At 41.8% G+C, this 21,420-nt stretch overlaps 1 protein-coding gene across 1 annotated transcript in view; it reads left to right on the plus strand.

Moving 5' to 3' along the window:
* The first annotated feature begins 3,575 nt into the window (after positions 1-3,575).
* The window catches only part of tln1 (talin 1), a 100,905-nt gene continuing 83,060 nt past the window's right edge, over positions 3,576-21,420 (plus strand). The window contains exon 1 of the mRNA XM_079600204.1: positions 3,576-3,992. The gene's annotated coding sequence lies outside the window, so the exon portion shown is untranslated. The remainder of the gene's footprint in view (positions 3,993-21,420) is intronic.

A 21,420-nucleotide genomic window follows, 5' to 3' on the forward strand; every position in this document is an offset into this window, starting at 1 on the left:
TGGAACAAGCGCGCCGGCTCTTAAAGGGAATGTGAGAGGACGCTCTGATTGGTTTATTTCACGTTACGCCCAAACCACACCTATGAGTAATGAAGCGACTGCAGACCAACACATTTTAGATTTGCGCGAGATCCACCCACAAAGTTACTTGCGTTTCGCGTTTGATACTTGCGGTTCAGATCGTTAAAATAGGGACCGTTAGAACGAAAACGTTCCATGCGGCGATGTTGAGATTCAATTTTGGAGTGAACAAATGTGACATTTTTCGGCCAATATCTGACTTCCCACCAGCTTCCTGGGACCATGGTACTGGCGCATCAGCTGACCCGGATGCATTTAGCAGCATTTATTGAAATCGTATTCGGTTAGAAATCCATGTGGTTTCTTGGCTGGTTTCCCCAGTTGCCTGGTCTGGTGTACCTCGCCAGGGTGGCCAGCTTCCTCCTTTTGCAGCCGTGCTTAGGACCGTCCTTGGCGGAGTTGAAGGCAGCATAACTCACGAGTTCACACTTACAAATAAGTCAGATGGAATAAATGCGTATTGGTGTGCTGTCCGAGGAGAGGGCTCGGTATACGGCCCGAACCCAGAAAACTCCCCCCGTATTCCAGGCTAAGCCAAGAGTGAGGAGTCGGGGTGGTGGAGGGATGCTGAAAACTGTCAAGGAAAGTTAGGTGAATATATATGGTTCCTGTCATGCTGGTAGGGTAGACCTGGTAATTGTTTGATGACAAGTTGATTGGATAGATTATTTGAACGTGCTCCTCCCGAACTTTGTTTATTACATTTTACATTTACATTTATTCATTTAGGAGACGCTTTTATCCAAAGCGACTTACAAATGAGAACAATATAAGCAATTAAACTAGCAGTAGGACAACAGTATCTAAGTGCTATGACCCTTCGCAGTTCAATCTAACATAATTTTTTTTTTTTAAGTTAGAATAGAGGAGAAAGTGTTAGTATTACTTGATCAAGTCCTGCCGAAAAAGATACGTCTTCAGCAGTTTCTAAAAAATGGCTATGGACTCTGGCTGAGTTAGGCAGACCGTTCCACCAGCAGGGAACCGTCATGGTAAAGGTCCGGGTGGTAAAGGTCAGAGAAAGAGATTTTGTGCATCTTTCTGATGGCACCACCAGAAGCCGCTCGCTTGCAGAGCGCAAGTTTCTGGATGGCACATAAGTCTGAAGTAATGAGTTCAGGTACAGGGGAGCAGTGCCAGTGGTTGTTCTGTAGGCAAACGTCAGTGATTTGAATTTGATGCGAGCGGCAACCGGCAACCAGTGCAATTTCGTGAGGAGGGGAGTGACGTGTGCTCTCTTCGGCTCGTTGAAGACCACTCTAGCTGCAGCTTCTGGATCAGTTGCAGAGGTTTGACAGTGCAAGCTGGGAGACCACCAGGAGAGCATTACAATAGTCCAGTCTTGATAGAACAAGCGCCTGAACAAGGAGTTGTGTAGCATGCTCTGATAGGAAGGGCCTGATCCTTCTGATGTTGTACAAGGCAAATCTGCATGACCGGGCAGTGCTAGCAATGTGATCTGTGAACATCAATTGGTCATCAATTACCACTCCAAGGTTCCTGGCTGATCTTGATGGAGTTATGGATGACGAGCCTAGCTGGATGGTGAAGTTGTGATTAAGTGCTGGGTTAGCCGGGATTACAAGTACCTCTGTCTTTGCAAGGTTTAGTTGAAGGTGGTGGTCCTTCATCCAGCCAGAGATGTCTGTCAGGCAGGCTGAGATGCGAGCGGCTACCGTCGGATCATCCGGCTGGAATGAGAGGTAGAGTTGTGTGTCATCAGCGTAGCAGTGATAGGAAAAGCTGGGTTTCTGAATCACAGATCCTAGTGATGTCATGTAGATGGAGAAGAGAAGCGGTCCCAGCACTGAGCCCTGAGGCACACCAGTGGCTAGATGTTGGGTCTTAGACGCCTCGCCCCTCCACGACACCCTAAAGGACCTGCCCGAGAGATAAGACTTGAACCACTGGAGTGCAGTTCCCGAGATGCCCTTCATCTTTAGGATTGACAGGAGGATCTGGTGGTTAACGGTGTCAAATGCAGATGTTTATGAAACATCATTACTAGAGAAGCTGTCCAGTGCTGGAGAGACCTCAGCGGGAATTAGAGTTCTCAACGGGTCGGGTCGGGGTTTTTTTTCACTTCTGCTATGATAAAAGAGACACTCTTGCATGTTTGTTTGGGTTCATTTCAAATATCAAGAGTGTTCAACAATGATTTTGAGAATTTGCATACTGCACCTTTAAGACTGTGGGCTGCAGAGCCAGTGGGCGGAGATTGACGTCCAGCTTCCCCTCTCTGGACCCAATGGGTGGAGCTAGAGGGTCCATCCACACCCTAGTCTCTGCCTCAGAAGTCACGGACCGCCTGGTGCATAAAATGGGAAACACTTCGGGAGTTTTAAAGTCGTCATCTGACTGGTCGGATTCTCCAGGATCTTTGAGAGAAGTGTGTGTTGCGTTCTTTAACGGTCCGCCTGGAAATAACGCCGTCGTGATGCCAAACCCCCTCATGGAAGAAGAAAGCCGTGTTTTTTTTTTAAATGCTTTATTTAGTGACAAGTCGCACAACAAAATAAATACAAATAACAGCAACAATAATAGTAACAGTAAAAAATAAATCTGTAAATGAACAATGGTAATAATACAAATAAACAATAAAATAAAAGACAATGAAAGTAAGGGTGCTTTGACACTTTAGTGCACACCCGGGTTCGATTAACGCTAGAGTTCGGTTTGTTTGGATGAAAGCTGTTTTCCACTTGGGTGCGCAGCAGGTTCTGTCCCTGAACCTTCCCATAGACTGTTGTGGAAGCCATGCATTGTGGGTACATTATCCTACGCCAGTTTGGAAGATGTGACAATGACAGGTCAGATGCAACTGTCGGCCTCACACTGACACACAGGGATGCTCCAAACATCAAGACTAAACAGGTCAAAATCCAGTTACGTGTGGAAACTAAGTGTGGACTACACTGAGAAAGAAGAGTCTTGTTGATTTTCACTTGTGCTACAATCATTGCCTTGGGATTATAAGAAAGAAACAATGTTTTAATGCTTTTTGAAACATGGTTTCACTACTTTCTGAATGTGTGTCAAGTTTTTGACATTTTCACATGTGAGTTACAAATGAAATATAGTAGCACATGATGCAATGGAATGTTACCAATGCTGTTTAATCTTTTTTTAAACACTAAGAAAGTATAAGATAGTGTGTAAAGTTTCAGAAATGTTGTCAAAAAAATTTACCAAATCATTTACTAATGATGGCACCCTAAAAAAAAGGGTCAGAAGTCAGATGTAGAAAACTAATTCTGGAAAATTATTTTAGTCTATATGTAAAATATTTATTAAGTCATTAATTTTTTTCCAGCGGTGATTTAAAAATGAGTCACATATAGGGTTAAAATGAGGAAAATGTGGGTCTGAATTTTAAATCGGGTCTTTGAACAGTGCAGAGGCGAATGTGAACATATGTTGAACACTAGATGGTGCTATAATCATAATGCTTCTCACATCTAAACAACAAATAAAGCAGTACGCCAATTATATTCGACTAAAAAATGAGGAGCATCTTTAATTCCTCTTAATAGTTAAATCTCGTTAAAACGAAAATGTTTATGCTCGTTACATAGCCCAAAAGTGTTTAAAAAGTTGTACCGTTTTTAGAGCTAAATTACCTACATGTTACATTGGGTTGTGTTCCCAACGTAGTAAAGCAATTTTAAGGAAGATTAAAAACGTAAACAAATAATTTCAGAGTCCCGAATCAGTGTGAAGCAGTGACGTGTGCGCGTGCGCGCTCCAGGGTGGAGTTTAACACACACAGCCTCAAAGCAACGGTGCAGAAATCCCTTCTGACATTACACACACACACCAGCGTTTACGGGGACATTCTGCTGGGGGACAGGGGTTGGTAAAATATTGGTTATTGTCCGAAGGTGGACAACTAGAGATCGAAGAAACCCGAGGTAAGAACATAAACCTATTCCCTTTCCCGAGTTGACAGACTTAAGCTAAAGCTGCTAAACTTTTTCAAGGGTGGGAAGTTTCCTTCCGATGCGAAGATCTTCAAAACTCAAGATATGATCAACAATACCACACTGAATCCAGCCGTTAAACGAGATTTGGTCTTTTAAAACGCCTTATTTTGACGGTTATCCTAGAGACGCGGTGAATAAGTCTTTAGACGCGACCTTAGCACATAAAAGTTGACTTTTTCCCTCAGAGAGACTCGGAAGAATAACGTTAGATTCTTTAATAACGGAAGAAACCGAAGTGGGGCGTTTAACTCTCAGAAAGCGCTTTTAAAGTACAGATTTGAACGATCATGGATGTCGGTCCTTCCCACAAGTGATTTATTATGGCCTACAGTTGTATAAAGTGATTGATTATGGCCTACGGTTGTGTAAAGTGATTGATTATGGCCTACGGTTGTGTAAAGTGATTGATTATGGCCTACAGTTGTGTAAAGTGTAACAGACGCACGTCACGGAAGGAATGAAGTAACTGTAAAACTTCAGTGAAAGCGCGCGGCCTACAGAGACTTCGCGTGGACGCGCTCATCACTTCTTCTTCTTCTTCTTCTTCAGCGGTGCACAGATGGGCTGTTATCCCTGTCATGTTTCTTCTGTGAATCATACACTCAAACATGTCAGTTTATTCCTTATGTTTATGTTGACTGTGGAGTTGTGTTGGTTTGATGCTCCTCTTCTGCAGTGTGTGTGTGTGTGAAGTGTGTTTTGATAGAGGAAGTAGTGCTGAGGAATATGCGCCCTCAGGCAGGGCATAACTGAGCTCACATCGGGTGTGGTGAGAGAGAGAGAGAGAGAGAGAGAGAGAGAGAGAGAGAGAGAGAGAGAGAGAGAGAGAGAGAGAGTTGCAAACAGCAAACAGTGCAGGAAGAAGCAGTTGCATGAGATTATTGAAGTTGTTTCTCATTCTGAACCTGATTGTCCACTCATATTCAGCGGAATGACACTGCGTGTAGTTTTGTAAGATATTGCACCAGTTCTGTCAGCATGCCCAAGGCTTCTGCTCTGAGCAGCGGTGTGTGTGTGTGTGTGTGTGTGTGTGTGTGCATGAAAGAGCATTCAGTTCATTTACATCTCAGAGTCACAGTTCATGTTTGGACAACTCATTCATTTGTGAAGTAGTAAATGGGTTAAAGATCCCACAGCACTTCTGCATGCGGAAACATCCGGTCTGAGCAAAAGCTGCTTTAGCTCTGCAAAGCCTGGCGTGGAACAATTGTTCAAAAAATGCTTTGAAATTGAAAATGTATTGAATCGTTAGACAAGTTGAATCGTTTTAAAGTTGAGTTGAGTTGAAGTGAATCTAAAAAACAAACATTTGTTTTATGTTTTGTATCATATGTGATGCATCAGGCTTTTATGGTTCATATTATTGAGGATATGAAACTCTCTCTTGGGGAGACAATGATTTCCTTTCATTTATATGCAAAATATTGTGCAGATGTTGCTATTTATATGGTCAAAAATTAAGAAATTCTGATAGCTTGTGGTGTAAGTCAGAGACTACTTATGATAAATATCACTTATCACTCTAGCCCCATTCACACAGCACTTTGAACCCGGCAAATTGCCGGCAAATTGCCGGAACGCCTTCTGTGTGAACGCAAACACGACCCGGGTTTAATGCCGGGATCGATGCCGGGTTGGGGACCTAGTAACATTGCCGTGTTCAGACCCGGAACGCGCGCTGTGTGAACAAAAGCCAGGACAAATGCCGTAAGGGGTGTGTCGTAGTGATGATGCACGAGCCTTCGCAATGACGTAGTTATCGTGCGACTCTGTTACTCTGTTAGAAGAAAGTTTGTGTTCGTCATCGATACAAGAAAGAACGAAAAGATGTCTGCAAACTGGACTGAAGCAGAGACCCGAGAGCTCCTTGCAATCCGCGCCGAAGCTGAGATCGTTCGCCAGCTTTGTGGAACGGTACGTGATGCGTTAGTGTACGACCGAATCCGAAAAAAAATGATCGTCGTCTTTTCGACGCGTACCTTATACGTCACATCATAACGTCACGCGTCTATCCGCGACATACCCGGGTTGTGTGTGAACGCGCTCTCTGATTCCGGCAAATCACTGGCAGTGTGAATGAACCATTTTCAAACGAACCCGGGTCAAATCCCGGGTCACTTTATCCGTGTATTTTCCGGAATCTCTGTGTGAAAGGGGCTTCTGTCTGCTAGTAAGATGATATTTCAGTGCTTAGTTTTATGATCAAAGCTCTTCATAGGAGTCGCTCAGAAGCCTCACATTCACATTTTAACATGTTTTTTCTAAATAATAATAATAATAATGATATATGGTTAAAGGTAAAAGTTGCTTCTCTTCATCTTGAAATACTGAGAAGAATATAAAAGTGTATCTTACATAAATAAATATCAATGAAGATTTCACAGCAAAAAGACACGTGCGTCAAATTACAATTATACTAAAAGGCCTTTTACTTGCTAAAAAGTATAAACTGTCAATCAGAAAGAAGGCATGATGAAGATTAGTGAGTCCAACAGGCTTTCAGTTTTCAGCGTTGTTCATTTAGAGACCTTAGACATGCACGTGTTGTTGAGTTTCTCGTGCCGCTTTGGACAAGGATGTCTCCATATGTTTCCTGGTATTGTCCTCATTAAATCCTAAGATACGTCTGGGGTGTTCTTTATTAAACGTCAACGCACACACACACACTCACTCAGTCACTCTCACTCTCTCTTACACACACTCACTCTCTCTTACACACACTCTCTCTCACACACACTCACTCACTCACTCTCACTCTCTCTTACACACACTCACTCTCACTCTCTCTCACACACACTCACTCACTCACTCTCACTCTCTCTTACACACACTCTCACTCACTCACTCACTCACTCACTCACTCTCTCTCACTCTCACTCTCTCTTACACACTCTCTCTCACACACACTCACTCACTCTCACTCACTCACTCACTCACTCACTCACTCTCTCTTACACACACTCTCTCTCACACACACTCACTCACTCTCACTCACTCACTCACTCTCACTCTCTCTTACACACACTCTCTCTCACACACACTCACTCACTCACTCTCACTCTCTCTTACACACACTCACTCTCACTCTCTCTCACACACACTCACACACTCACTCTCACTCTCTCTCACACACACTCACTCACTCACTCTCACTCTCTCTTACACACACTCTCACTCACTCACTCACTCACTCACTCACTCTCTCTCACTCTCACTCTCTCTTACACACTCTCTCTCACACACACTCACTCACTCTCACTCACTCACTCACTCACTCTCTCTCACTCTCACTCTCTCTTACACACACTCACTCACTCACTCTCACTCTCTCTTACACACACTCTCACTCACTCACTCACTCACTCACTCACTCTCTCTCACTCTCACTCTCTCTTACACACTCTCTCTCACACACACTCACTCACTCTCACTCACTCACTCACTCACTCACTCTCTCTCACTCTCACTCTCTCTCACACACACTCACTCACTCACTCTCACTCTCTCTTACACACACTCTCACTCACTCACTCACTCACTCACTCACTCACTCTCTCTCACTCTCACTCTCTCTTACACACTCTCTCTCACACACACTCACTCACTCACTCACTCTCTCTCACTCTCACTCTCTCTCACACACACTCACTCACTCTCTCACTCTCACTCTCTCTCACACACACTCACTCACTCACTCACTCTCACTCTCTCTTACACACACACACTCACTCAGTCACTCTCTCTTACACACACACTCACTCAGTCACTCTCACTCTCTCACACACACTCACTCACTCACTCACTCACTCTCTCTCACTCTCACTCTCTCTTACACACACTCTCTCTCACACTCACTCACTCACTCACTCACTCACTCACTCACTCTCTCTCACTCTCTCTCACACACACTCTCTCTCTCTCACACACTCACACACTCACTCACTCACTCACTCACTCACTCACTCAGTCACTCTCTCTTACACACACACTCACTCAGTCACTCTCACTCTCTCACACACACTCACTCACTCACTCACTCACTCACTCACTCTCTCTCACTCTCACTCTCTCTTACACACACTCTCTCTCACACTCACTCACTCACTCACTCACTCACTCTCTCTCACTCTCTCTCACACACACTCTCTCTCTCTCACACACTCACACACTCACTCACACACTCACTCACTCACTCACTCACTCACTCACTCACTCACTCACTCACTCACTCACTCACTCTCTCTCACACTCACTCACTCACTCACTCTCTCTCACACACACTCTCTCTCACACACACACTCTCAGTGCTGTGTGCAGACGGGCTCCATGCGGGCAGAGTGTGTTCTCCTCGCTCGCCCCACCGTGCAACAAGCCTGCCATTGAAGGCCCTCGGGCAGAACTGTGGTGGGCTTCAGAGGATGAAGGCAGTCTTTGTGTTCAGGGTCTGAGAGGGTGTAGAGACGGAGCGATGGTGACCTGTTCGTCCAGATAACTCTGATCAGCCCCCAGCCGGACGCGTCACACACAGTCTCCATGGTTTAAGGCCGAGGCACTGGGAAGTCTTCAGTCATTCGTCGTAAAGGGATCGTTCACCCAAAAATGAACGTCCTGTCCTCATTTACTCACTCATGTTGTTCCAAACCATAACTTTCATTCATCCTTTACGTCAAGCAAGCAAATGTAATGTGCTTTATCAGTGTTTAATTGTGTGTTACCTTTACGATGTCTTTATGAACTTTTTGATGCGTCAAAGTTTTGGGTGAATGGACAGAAATCTCTCCGGTTTCATTCATTTGTGTTTTAAGGATGAACAAAAGTCTTATGGGTTCGGAGGGTGAATAATAATAATCATCTTTAGATGAACTATAACTAACCCTTTAAGTTTTAAAACCGTTCCTGCTGTGGCTGTCATATATCAATCACGCTTGCTGCGCTGCGATTGGTCACGTGTCATGCGGTTGTCAGTGATGATGTTGCTCATGTGGCATTGACATCATTATGTCAAACCATGTTTGAATGGATATGGAGGATACATTGGATAGTTTCAGTCCATTGAGCACACTAAGTCATTTGGAATACTTTTATTATACGGTCTTTGACACTTTTTTTTGTGTGTGTGGCAATTTTTAAGCTCCTTTTCACTTCCACTATATGTAAAAGAGTGACCAGTACATCCTTCTCCTTTTGTGTGCGCGGGTTTGGAACAATTTTCATATTAGGGTGAACTATCCTTTAACCAGGATTTCAGCTTTAAGCTTTAAAGTCCCCCTGTAGTCAAAAATATAATCCCTTAAAACTCATCTTTGATCACCAAAATTACATATTTAAACGCTTTTCCTTGAGAATTTTTTCTTAAAATATCTTTACTGTAAATACTGTAACTCTACACCCTTCCTTGCCTCATTTAGTATGTGTGGTTCTATGAATATGCAAATGAGCCCCGCCTCCACTCACTCACTCACTCAGAGATCCACTGGTTGACGATCACACGTTGATCTGATTGGTTGCAAGGTAGTGTGTGACGTCGATTTCAAACCGTGTTTTTGAGACTGTCTTTGGTTCACTGCAGTTTTAAGCAGAAAATACTCAGCAATGCTGTCGACTTGTGAATTTACACATGCTTTGTCTTAAAACATGCTAAAAACACCAACAATAAAAGCTTGATTTTCACCACAGGGGGACTTTAAGCAAAGAAACTCCTTAGTAATGATATAGTAACATGGTAAGTTACTCAAGAGACTGAATTCTTCTGGAAGAACAGGATGTGCTCTGTCGTTCTCTGGGGAAGAACTGCACTAGAAACACTCGAATCAACGCATACAAGAGCAACTCTCACTCTCAGCTTGTCTTTATACAATAATGTTACAGATCTAGTGGCAGCTGTTATTGACGTGTGTCTTTATGCATAATCATCCACCAAATCAGTCACACTAATTTACGATTCCCAGCGTTTGGTCCAGTAAACGCTGAAGCATCTGCATAGGTGACAGGTGCTGGATTTACACCGAGCGCTCGCGAGGTGGCCTACACTCGCTCCCGTTTAGGAGATCTGGCCTGCTGGGCTGTTTCTCTTGCCAGTGTTTGGAAGCAGCCATATTTGGTCAAAGCAACTTGGTCTGTTATTCCAGTGGCAAGAGGAATCATCTGGAGGCCAATTCTGTTGCCTCAGCCTCTAAAACAGTGACACCGTCTATTTAATCCAGAATGCTGATGAATTCATTGGCTGGAAACTGTTGTCTTATAATAATGCCAATTAACCCCATTAGATTGGACGGTAAATAATCGTCTTGGGGAAAGCTGAGACACACACATGCTAACCACGCGGTCAGGTGTTGTTAGCCTAATTAGCTTGAACATCATAAATAGATCTCAAATGAATAGTCAGCACTATTGCCATAACGTGTTTTTTGTTGTTTAATAGTCATTTGAAGGATGTTTGCTGTTGACTGATGATAACTTGCATGATGACACATTATAGCAGCAAAGGAAGAAGCCCCAGCTTGCAGTCCACATGTAGATGGCATAGACTGGGAAAAAATTTACAAAAATAGTAAATAAAATATAGAATACAAGTAAACGCATCCACCAATAATTTTCATGAAGCACAAGACATAGTTTTACACTAAGCACAATAACAGAGGATCCCACAATCAAAACAATTAGCCAATTAAAAGTGCCTAAACATCAGTCCAGGGAACCACATCAAATACACAGCCGTGACAGACCCATTGATGGAAGCCATCAGGAGGAATACATCGGCATTACAATTAGGATGTTTAATTTATTGGTAAAAAATAATCGTGTAGTAATCCAAATATCTCTACATCTCATTAAAGGAAAACAGAAAAATTGAATTCCTCATTCATGCCGTTAGGAGCCAGTTATTCAATTTATAAATCCAAAACGCTTCTCATTACAGTAATTCTTGATCAATATCACCTCCTCGACGTGATCCGAAGACTTTCCTATCCCGATACATTATGTCCCAGCTCAATAAAGTCTAATGCTTGATTTATGTTCTTTAATCCGTCATTTCAATTGTCGTAATAATGATTTTCCAATTGAAATATTTTGGCGTAGACACTTCAGCACACAGATTGTATTGCGAGTAGTACAGGAGATTCAAGATTTGATTTTGAAGCATTTTGTGTCATTGCATGGACAGTTATATTGATTACATTTGATACAATTCTGCATGGGAAACACAAACAGACTTTGTTTTCTTATAACATCTGAATTTATCAGCATATCTGACTCTTAAACTCTGGATTATCATAATAGCAGTTGATGACACCCTGGATGTGTTGATGGTCCTGCACATCTGCACACGTGAGTCTGCGTAGACTTGTCCTCATGTGTTAGTGGACTGGTTTACTCAGAGTGAGCGGCGTCGAGTGTCTGGATCAGGATAGCTGTGAGAAATACAGGATTGTCTGAACTGTCCTGCAGTGGGAAAGCAGCCGGTCATGGTCCTCGTGAGCCGCGTACTGTATGTGTGACTGGAGAAACTGCTGAGCTCCTGACAGGTTTAGTGTTTTCTCCTGTACAACACATCTCACTGTCTACAGATGCAGCTTGGACAGCTTGTCTGGAGAATTATTTCTAGAAAATATGCTACAACACAATTAGGTTTTAAGAGTTTACCATGTTGCAGTGTGTTCATCGAATAATAATCAAAAACAGCAAAAATGTTATTACATTACTTTTTGGTATTGAATTATAAGTAGAGCTTCTTTTATAGTCGTTATGGATGTTTTTGAATGAGCTTGTTGCAATGCTTATGGTATTATTATTATTATGGTATGGATGCATTTAGAAGTAGAGGTGTAGCGATACCCTCATGTCACGATTTGATACATATCACGATACTGAACTCCCAATACCATATTATTGCAATACTCCAAGACATATGATAAAAGGTTGTCTTTTTTTTTTTTTACTGTTGAATGCTAAAGGCTGCGTTTACACTTGGCATTAACATGCGATCACCGTGATCCGATCAAGCAGTTCAGATCATTAGCCAATCAGGACACCGTGCGTTTACATTTGTTCATATTAAGTAGCCTCCGTATCTGGATAACCGATCGGATTTCAATTCCTGCATAATATTTAATTTAGGTCTGTAGTACGACACCAATAAGAGTAAATAGATTATACAAATTAATCAATGTCCCAATTGCTCTCACTCACTCACTCACTTTACTTTCCTGTGCAATCTCCAGTCTTAGATCAAATTACATTTTTTGAATGAAGGAATATTTCCAGAGTTGATCATACAAAAATGGTTGTCACATCATCGATCATCGGGGTTATAGCGTGCAATGACTATATTTACGGAAATGGGAGATTAATAAACATGCTGAAACAATAAAAACATTCAACATTTAAAACATAAAAAAATAAAAAGTGTATTCCTATAATTCTTCTGGCAAAGCAGCGCACGCTCTTCATTAAGATCTCATGATCACAGCTGTGATTGTACAGGCGATCGCCTCTTCAGATAATGTTGCACAATTAAAATAAAAAATGACACACACAGTATCATGTAAGTCTAAATAAACTGTTTTAAATATTGACGTTTATTGTAAGGTTCAAATAAATGTAGTTTATTGTCTAAACTGCGTCTGGCCATTATTGTCTGACAGCACGTGGGGAGACTGGGGGATTTAAATGACGTCCACCTGTGAATGCAGACACACACACACACACACACACGATGGCTGGATTGCGTTTACATTACACTGAGATCCGATCACAATGCGTCCTCGACTACCTCCGAAACTGGACACGCTGATCGCATCACATTTCGATCAGAAGCGCGTTTACACTCGTCTTTTCAATGTGTATGTGGACAACATCCAGATACAGGTCGCATGTTAATGCCAAGTGTAAACGCAGACAATTTTGATGTCACAATGTGTGTGTAAATGAATAGTCTTGGACTTGGTGCTGGAAACCCAAAGCACTGGACACAATAGAGACAAATATTCCCCCATTGCATTATTATACTTTATATTCTGCATTATAAATATTAGTTTAATGTAGTACTGACACTAAAACTCTGTAAACTTGAGGTGTACACAAAACATGTTGTCACTGACTCACTATCCACGATACATACTGTTGCAGTTTTGTATCGTGATATATTGTTACACCCGTATTTAAAGGCACGTCTATGACTGCTCATGTCTGCTGTGGTGATGTTCGCCAGAGCTGTGTTGTGTGTTAGGAGAGCTGGTGTGTGTGTGTGTGTGTGTGCTGGAGCAGATGGTGTTGGTGTGTTAGAGAGAGACAGCAGCTGCTTTTCTTAGATAGCTGAATATAAGACCGACACATGACGGAAGAGCGACTGAAGAGTTCCTGTTTGTGTGGGAAAGTGGCCAGAGGAATGTGGCTTCATGTCACTCGGCATGTCTTCCCATGATCCATTAGAAATCGCCTCACTTCAGACACATTTGTGGGTGTAGATCTGATCAGTATAAGCTCTAGTTGCATTAGAAGTTGGAGTGATGCTGTAAAACACATGATAATCCTCCTGGCTTGATGGAGCCTTTCGAACGGCTCCAATAAAAGTGTTTCGTTTATAGTCTGTTTAGCTATTAGTGTCCCGGTAGAGGGACATACATTAGGTATCATTCGAAATCTTAAACATTCACAAACGGTGGTACTTTAAAGGCCAATGGAGCGGGGATGACGTCAAAACCCGGAAAACTTAATTCTCCACTGGTTCCCTGGAGATTTCCTTCACCTTGGCCTTTTGTTTTGTGTATTGTTGAAGTGAAATTAAGTATCTTGTGCTGAACAGTGTGTATGTCACCATTGTGGGGATGGCGGCCAAATGTTTCCTCCCAACAAAAGATGGAGAGTGTTTTATCCACAAGAGAGATCATATTTCCCATGCTGTTCTATTCTCAGTACTACCGTTTGTTCACCGCATTTCTGTATATTATGTCTTTGCATACATATTGCATACGTGTTCTTCCAGTAGTTGAATACATTATCAGACTGAGGGAATAAGCACTCAACTGCAGAAATAAACGTTGATTTCAAATCCGCTTCCAGAGTACCACCGTAGCCGACATTAGAGCTGCGCGATTATGGGTGAATTGAGAATCACATTTTTTCAGCGCTGCGGGTCTACGGGCCGGACAGTGGAAACACCGCTTGATTTTGGCCTCGAGGACCGAGGCTATTGGCCTCGCCCGGCACATTGTTAGCCTGGGCTCGCATTGGCCCGACAGTGGAGAAAACGGCTACTGTGTTTTTGAGAAATTGAATCTAAGGGCCCTTTCACACCTACCATGTTTGGTCCGGATTTTCAGACTTTTCAGTTTGATCCGAACCAAAATGACAGCTGTGAAACCGGTCCGGACCAAACAGATGAAATGTGGTCCGATGAAAAGAGGTAGTCTCGGTCCGGATCAAACTGAACAAAGGTTTGGTTCGTTATAGTGTGAAAGCATTTTCTGTAAGGTTCGGACTTTCAGAGGATTTACAGGACGTTCCGGTGGTTCCCGCGTAGCCGAAGAAGACAAAGATAGCAGGAAAAGTGAGCCGTGGTAGCACATGTGGAGAGGAGGAGACAAGGGTTTTATTTGAAATATGGTCAGACGACATAATAAGAAGAGAACATTTATATGAGTATCTATAGCATGCAGGGCACAGGACAGCATTATGGTTATAAGCATGCATACAGAGATGGAAACATGAGTGTAGAGCCACAGACTGAACTAACTGAGGTCTATTCTCAGTGTTATGAAGGTGTGTGTGTGTGTCACTGGCTCAGCTGACCATGGGTTCGTCAGAGCTGTGTGAGCTGTCCACAAAAATAAGAAAACCTCTAGCCTATAAATGCACTGCACTTCTGGACTGGGTGAAGAGTTTGTGGCACGCTGGCACCTATACCTGTCACACTGTAGTTTACGAGAAACACATTATGGGTTTTACTCATTTGCTGATATTTATATTTACACTGGTGGTGGTTGAGGAGATTTCCCCCCTTATGTAAAGCGCTTTGAGGTCTCAGAAAAAGCGCTATATAAATGTAAACAAATTATAATTATTATATTATCTCGGGCTGGCCGGGTATATTATGCTGAATTCATACACTACCGGTCAAAAGTTTGGAATAATTAATATTTCTGTGTTTTTGAAAGAAGTCTCTTCTTTGCACCAAGGCTGCATTTATTTGATCAAAATGCAGTAAAAACACTAATATCATCACGTAATAAACACAGACGTGTCACGTGACAAAGCCGGATATCTTTACTGGTTGAATGAAAAACACTGGTGTGTGTGTAAGAGTAAGTAAGGGTTTGGACACTCACAGCCAAGAATGCAAGACAACGGTATTTTTAATGCATAAATAACCAACGTGGTATTTTTCATACAAAGGGAGTGTGTAGCATAATTAGTTATCAGTATCACAGTAATAAAACATGTTTCTCAACTTTTAGTATTAAAGGTTTGTCAATCTTTATTAATCTTTATTATCAAAACTTTATTAATCAGCAGTCTGTGTTTTCCCAAGTCCAGGTTATTGCAGTGCTAAACATAGACTAGTTATTTGCCGTATCATTGAACACACACACACCACACACATCAGAGCGACACGCGCCTCTCATCAACTGTAAATACAGGCTCTCTGCTAGATATCATCATCACGTGCCGTTTACACTAAATATGATTAAACCAGGATCCGATTACACACACAATGCTTTTTCTTTGTCACAATTAGTTTTGTCTGTCTGTCAAGGATATTTTCTTTATTCACATTAGACCCTGTCTTCCGTGATCTCCCCGTCGCTACTGTTAGTTCGCCTCTTCATGTCATCTTTTAAACTGTGTTTTGTCTTTTTTAAACAGCACGTCAATATCTGCGCTCAGGCTTTTTGAAGTCGGACTGGCTTTTCTGTGATAATTCTGGCATTAGACGAAGCTATTATGTGCTAATGTGTCCAGTAGGATTAAAGCCGTTGGATTTGTCCTGCAGATTACATGCCAACAGATGCTCAGCCGTCCTGCACAAGTCATCAGATGCTCGGACCTCACACACCACTGTGGGAATTCACAGTTTGGTGGCTTAAGTCCGCGACACACCAGCTGATCATTGGCCAATATCGGGCCGTTGTTGAGAGCCTGTTGGCCTAGTTGTTGGCCTGTGTATCCGCAGTCCTAGCTCTTCTGAATGATGAATACACACTACAGCCTCCAGCTGGTGTGGAGAGGTATTTCCTCCCACACATGAGCTAAACATGCATGCTAGTTGGCGGTTCGCTACAGTCTTCATGGTGATCAAGCGCTGGCCCAGATGATCACTTTCATGCCAGTTTGGTGTGTCTGGTCCTTTATCTAGCGATACAGTGACCTTCAGTAATATTAGCACTAGGGATGTGACGTTCATTGAACGATGTTTGTTTTCCCCCTCCGTACTGAAAAAACTGATTTTTTTTTTACAATTCAGCAGTCATCATCCCTTACATTACTTTCTGGTTGAGTTGTACAAGAAAACAGATCTGCGACACCAGACTTGTGTGCTGTGTAAATACATCGTGCCGTTCCACATGATTTGACTGGGTGTGTGTGTGACCGCTGTATAACACTCACACAACCAATGCTCAACGGGCCATCAGACTCTGCCCCACATACGTGATATTAATACATGCAGTTATCATGACCGCCGACCCATCCTGCACTCAGCCGACGTGCCAGTCAGATCTGAGACGCTGCCGTCTGCAAACCAAGATAGAAATGCTCTCATGGACACGTAACACTACGTGGTTAACGGTTGTTCGGGAGTCTCTGCGTCTGCAGTGCATGTTAGCAGTGGTCATCGCTGACAGATCTCACCTCAGCGTGTGTTTGTGGGTCCTCTCGTCAAGAGCATATTGAGCTAACGGTCCAGCTATTATCAGTCACGCTATTAGTCAACACTCAAGCCAGTTTTATTTGTTTAGTGCTTTTCACATTACACATTGTTGAGTTATAGTCCACATTGAACTAAGTGCATCACAATAGGACTGTATAAAGACACGTGGTTCTGACTCGACTGAACACCTGGAGAAGCGTCCAGGTAAAAAGTTATAACCGTTTACAGGTCTCCAGTCAGACTTTTAACTTTTGAGAGCAGTAGCAAGTTCTACAGATGGAGATTTTTAATAATAAAGTTGATTTAATCATAAAAGTACTATTGTTTTGCGTTAATAAGTGCCGTTATTAATGATATTACATGTTTGTTTATTGGAAATTTGACAGTAAAGCACTGAACTTGAATTGAGATGCAGATAAAATATTTTTTTATTAATAACATTAATGTGCAAAAACCTCATTTTAATTGGAAAATTGTCAATATTTTACTCTTGTGTTGAATATGTACCATTGTTCTTCTATCATATTGAACTGACCGACAGCCTCATTGCTCATAAAAGGAGCTTTTTTACTTGCTTTCTGTCTAATTCAGTCACACTGTGAACAAAATTCATGTTTTTCATGGGACTTTGACTTCCTATTGTTTCCCATATGTTAGGGAGTGGAAATGGAAAAGTCAATAAGTGCTCCTCTGCCGATAACCTACTGGTTATAGAGGGCATTTCATGTGTTGTTTTGTTTGCTGCAAAGTGTTCGTTTTCCTACACCTTTAAACTTTTAGTTTTTCAAATCACAACACATTAAAAGTTAAAATATTAATAATATTTAGAGTTTTAAAGTGCTGGAGAAGTATGAAGCAGAAGCACTTGAAAGCCCTTGAAAATAGCTTGAATTCACAAAAGGAATGAATCCTGAGATGAATAATGTACAAAGGCTATTTCTGCCACAATACCATGGTTACAGTCAGCGTTACTACAGTAAACCCACGGTGAATGTTGGTTGTTTGTGGACAAAGCCTTCTTTAAAGGGGTGGTTCAGGATTTTGGACATCAGACCTCATTTCCAAGTAAGCCTGGGTGTTATTTATCAGTGGAGACAGTTTTCAACATTTTTCATCCAGTCCTTCCAGTTGCATAGTTCGCCGGTGCTAGGCTAGCCTTGAGCCTGCCATTAAAAACAGTTTTACCCACTCCACAGTTCACCAAAAGCAAATAAATTATAACGCCAGACTGTCGATGTAAATGTCTGTTGAGAGAATAATGTTAGAAATCAAACTACCCTTTCATTGCATTGCAAGAGTTATACTTTGTTCCCTGTATTTATTAGCACAGTCTACAGCAGCGGTGGAGTGATATTAAGTTACCTAGGCAACCGAGCTAGCTAGATGTTTACATTTTTTGTATCCATCCATTTTATTGATATTGAAAGATTCTTCAAACTTCTTAAAAATCAATGCTAGTCCTAGTGTCAGTTAATCCGACACAACTGTAGATCTCCAGCTTATTTTTAGACATTTTTCTGAACTTGAGGACGATGAATTCGAGCTCTGACTGTAAGGGTGTGTTAAATCTATTGAAAATGATGAAGTGCTCCAGCAACTTAAACATCAGAGATCAAACCATTACAGACACAAGGCACGTCTGCATAATGTCCGCTCATGAAGCCCGCTGTACAGCGACCGGCCTGCATGTTTAGCTCTGAACTTCACGTCCACATGATTACAGTTATTGATTTGCAGTTGTTCGATTGCTTTAATGCAGCGCGTGACATGCAGTTGTTTGCGCTCTGTCCTGCATTAGTGTTGCCTGTGGGAATGTAGCAGTTCTCTTGTTTAAAGTGTTGTAAGTGTTGTGGCTTCTCCTCAGTTGTTGATGGACCATACAGTCTGTGAGATCAGATCTGGGAGGAGATGCTGTGGTTAGGAGAGGATGCTGGGATATATCATTGATCCAGTCTGAGAGGGACTGTCCACTCATGCTGAAGAAATGCTTCCAACAAGGGGAAAAAATGACATGAGCTGAATCATGGGAAACTCCCATTTCTCAATCTCGTGTCTTTTTTTATGTTTCCTTGAAGTCTTTGAATGGTTAATTGCTGTATATCTGTTAAAATGATCCAGCCACAGAAGTCACTAAGATTCGTATGGATTCAGCGATTCAAATATGAACTCTGGCAATTATGGACCCTAGTGTGTGTGTGTGTGTGTGTGTGTGTGTGTGTGTGTGTGTGCGTGTGTGTGTGTGTGTGCGTGTGTGTGTGTGCGTGAAATGGCCTCGTCTTTGATATGATCCTTGGCAAACGGCCACAAATTTACAGTAGACATTAATAGCCAGAGAATAATTTTGTTGAACACATTTGCTTTTGTACGCTTCTAGCTGTCCCATGAAAAGAAAATATGAATAATTTTAGAGAACCTTTGAAATATAACATTTATTTAAGGGTTAAAAAATTTGGAAACAAGAAAAACTAGTACTGGTTTCAGTTTTAATAACGAGCCAAGTATTCACAATATACATTAACGTGTGTTATTTTACACATTTATTTATCCAAATTGTTCGACATATGAAAGTAGTCAAACAGCATGCAGATGTTGTAGCCTATGTGACTGAGGCATTAATACAATCTAAACATTAATATTACGAATCTCTGTGAAACAATGTGTATTTGTAAAGAGCTTTACAATAAAATTGTCTTGATATAATGTGAAACGGTGTTGTCCAAAGATAGAGCACAAATATGTCTTCTGCAGAATAAATACAGCACAGTGTCTAGAGGGGGAATCATTTGAATAATATATGTGTGTGTGTGTGTGTGTGTATATATATATATGTAGCCTAGAGCTAGTTGTGCTGAGGTCACATGAGGTCATGTGTGTTTCTGTGGGTCCTTTAAGACTCAAGCATGTAGGTCTGTGAGAACGACCTTTGACCTTCCTGACGATCCTTCCCTTCTCTGCTGCACAATTACAGTTCTGGACCTGCAGGAAGTGTGTGTGTGTGTGTGTGTCTGAGAGGTCACGTTGACTAAAGCAATCAGACGGATTGAGTTGCAGGATCTGTGACTGATCCTGCATTGTCTGCGGTGACATCAAAGACTGAGATTTCAGACGTTCACGAGGCCTGGGCTTTAGTTTGCAGCACCACACACACACACACACACACATCACAACTCTACCTAACATGGGCTAGGTATGAGTAAAGCCAAACGAATACTAGCATACCACAAAATGCATTCTGGAGCGTGAGAAAGGAAACGTCAAACAGCGCCTGTGTGAATGTGTTGTACACTAGCGGAGTGTGAAGCAAGCCGTCAGAGAGTGATCACACCTGATCAGTTTAGACTTCACTGTATTGGTCATCATATATTCGGCTTCAGAAGCAGACCGTAAACTAATTTAATGCCGGTTCCTTACATTATATTGTGTAATGTTTTTTGTTTTTTTTCATTGAAGCATATTATTATTATTAGTGATAACATAAAAATCATCAGCTATCTTTGGGGCCAAACTTTCTATTTTGGTGCATCCATATCCGTGTGTTTTGATGTATTTTATTTAGACGTGTCCATGATAATACCTATGATGATCTCAGGGTTGTTCACTGTGTTTATTTGCACGCTCGTGATCTGGTGATCTGGTGATCTGGGGTTTCCAGTGTAAAATAAGAGCTTGATGGTGTAATGCCTGAAAATAATTCATGCCAGCCATAAATATTAGTATTGTAATTGTACAATTTTACTGTAAAATATAATTATTTTTACTATATACATTTTTTCTTAAATACTTAGTTTTAGTTTACTCTGAAATATTACCATAGTGACATTTTTGTAATATTTTATTTAGTAATAAAACAATAACAGCAATAATATTAATTGTTTTTAGTGTATAGTTGTGTAGTGGTATTGATGTAGCAAATTGCTATCAGAAAAGTCAGCCCTTTTCAAAGATTTACATTCGACTAGTGTCTGTTGTGGCACTGACGAGACGTTGTGAGTTTGTGTAATTAAATTGAACAGTACAGCTAGATGTTGATTAGGACGTTACGGTTACACTTTATTTTAATGTGTCATTGTTAGTGTAATTATATATGTAAGTACTGAGTAATATTAAGCTACTACATGTACTTACTATAGGGTTTGGTTGAGGATTAGTTGCATGTAATTATGCATAATTTACTGTTATTACTATGGTAAGTACATGGCCCCATTTATACAGCGCGTTGATCCCGGGAAATTGCCGCGAAATTGCCAGAGTGCCTTCTGTGTGAGCGCAAACACGTCCCGGGATTGATGCCGGGATTGATCCCGGGTTGGGGGACTTGGTAACATGGATCAGTCCCGGAACGCGCCTGTGTGAACAAAAGCCAGGACCAATGCCGTAAGGAGTGTGTCGTAGGCATGAAACTGCTCCGAGACTCGAAGGTGAGACCCAAATGCAGCTTTATTTATGGGCAATCCAAAGGCATAAACCAAAGTACAGGCAATGGGTCAA

This window comes from Phoxinus phoxinus (genome assembly GCF_949152265.1).
Source record: "Phoxinus phoxinus genome assembly, chromosome: 23".
Classification (NCBI taxonomy): Eukaryota; Metazoa; Chordata; class Actinopteri; order Cypriniformes; family Leuciscidae; genus Phoxinus; species Phoxinus phoxinus.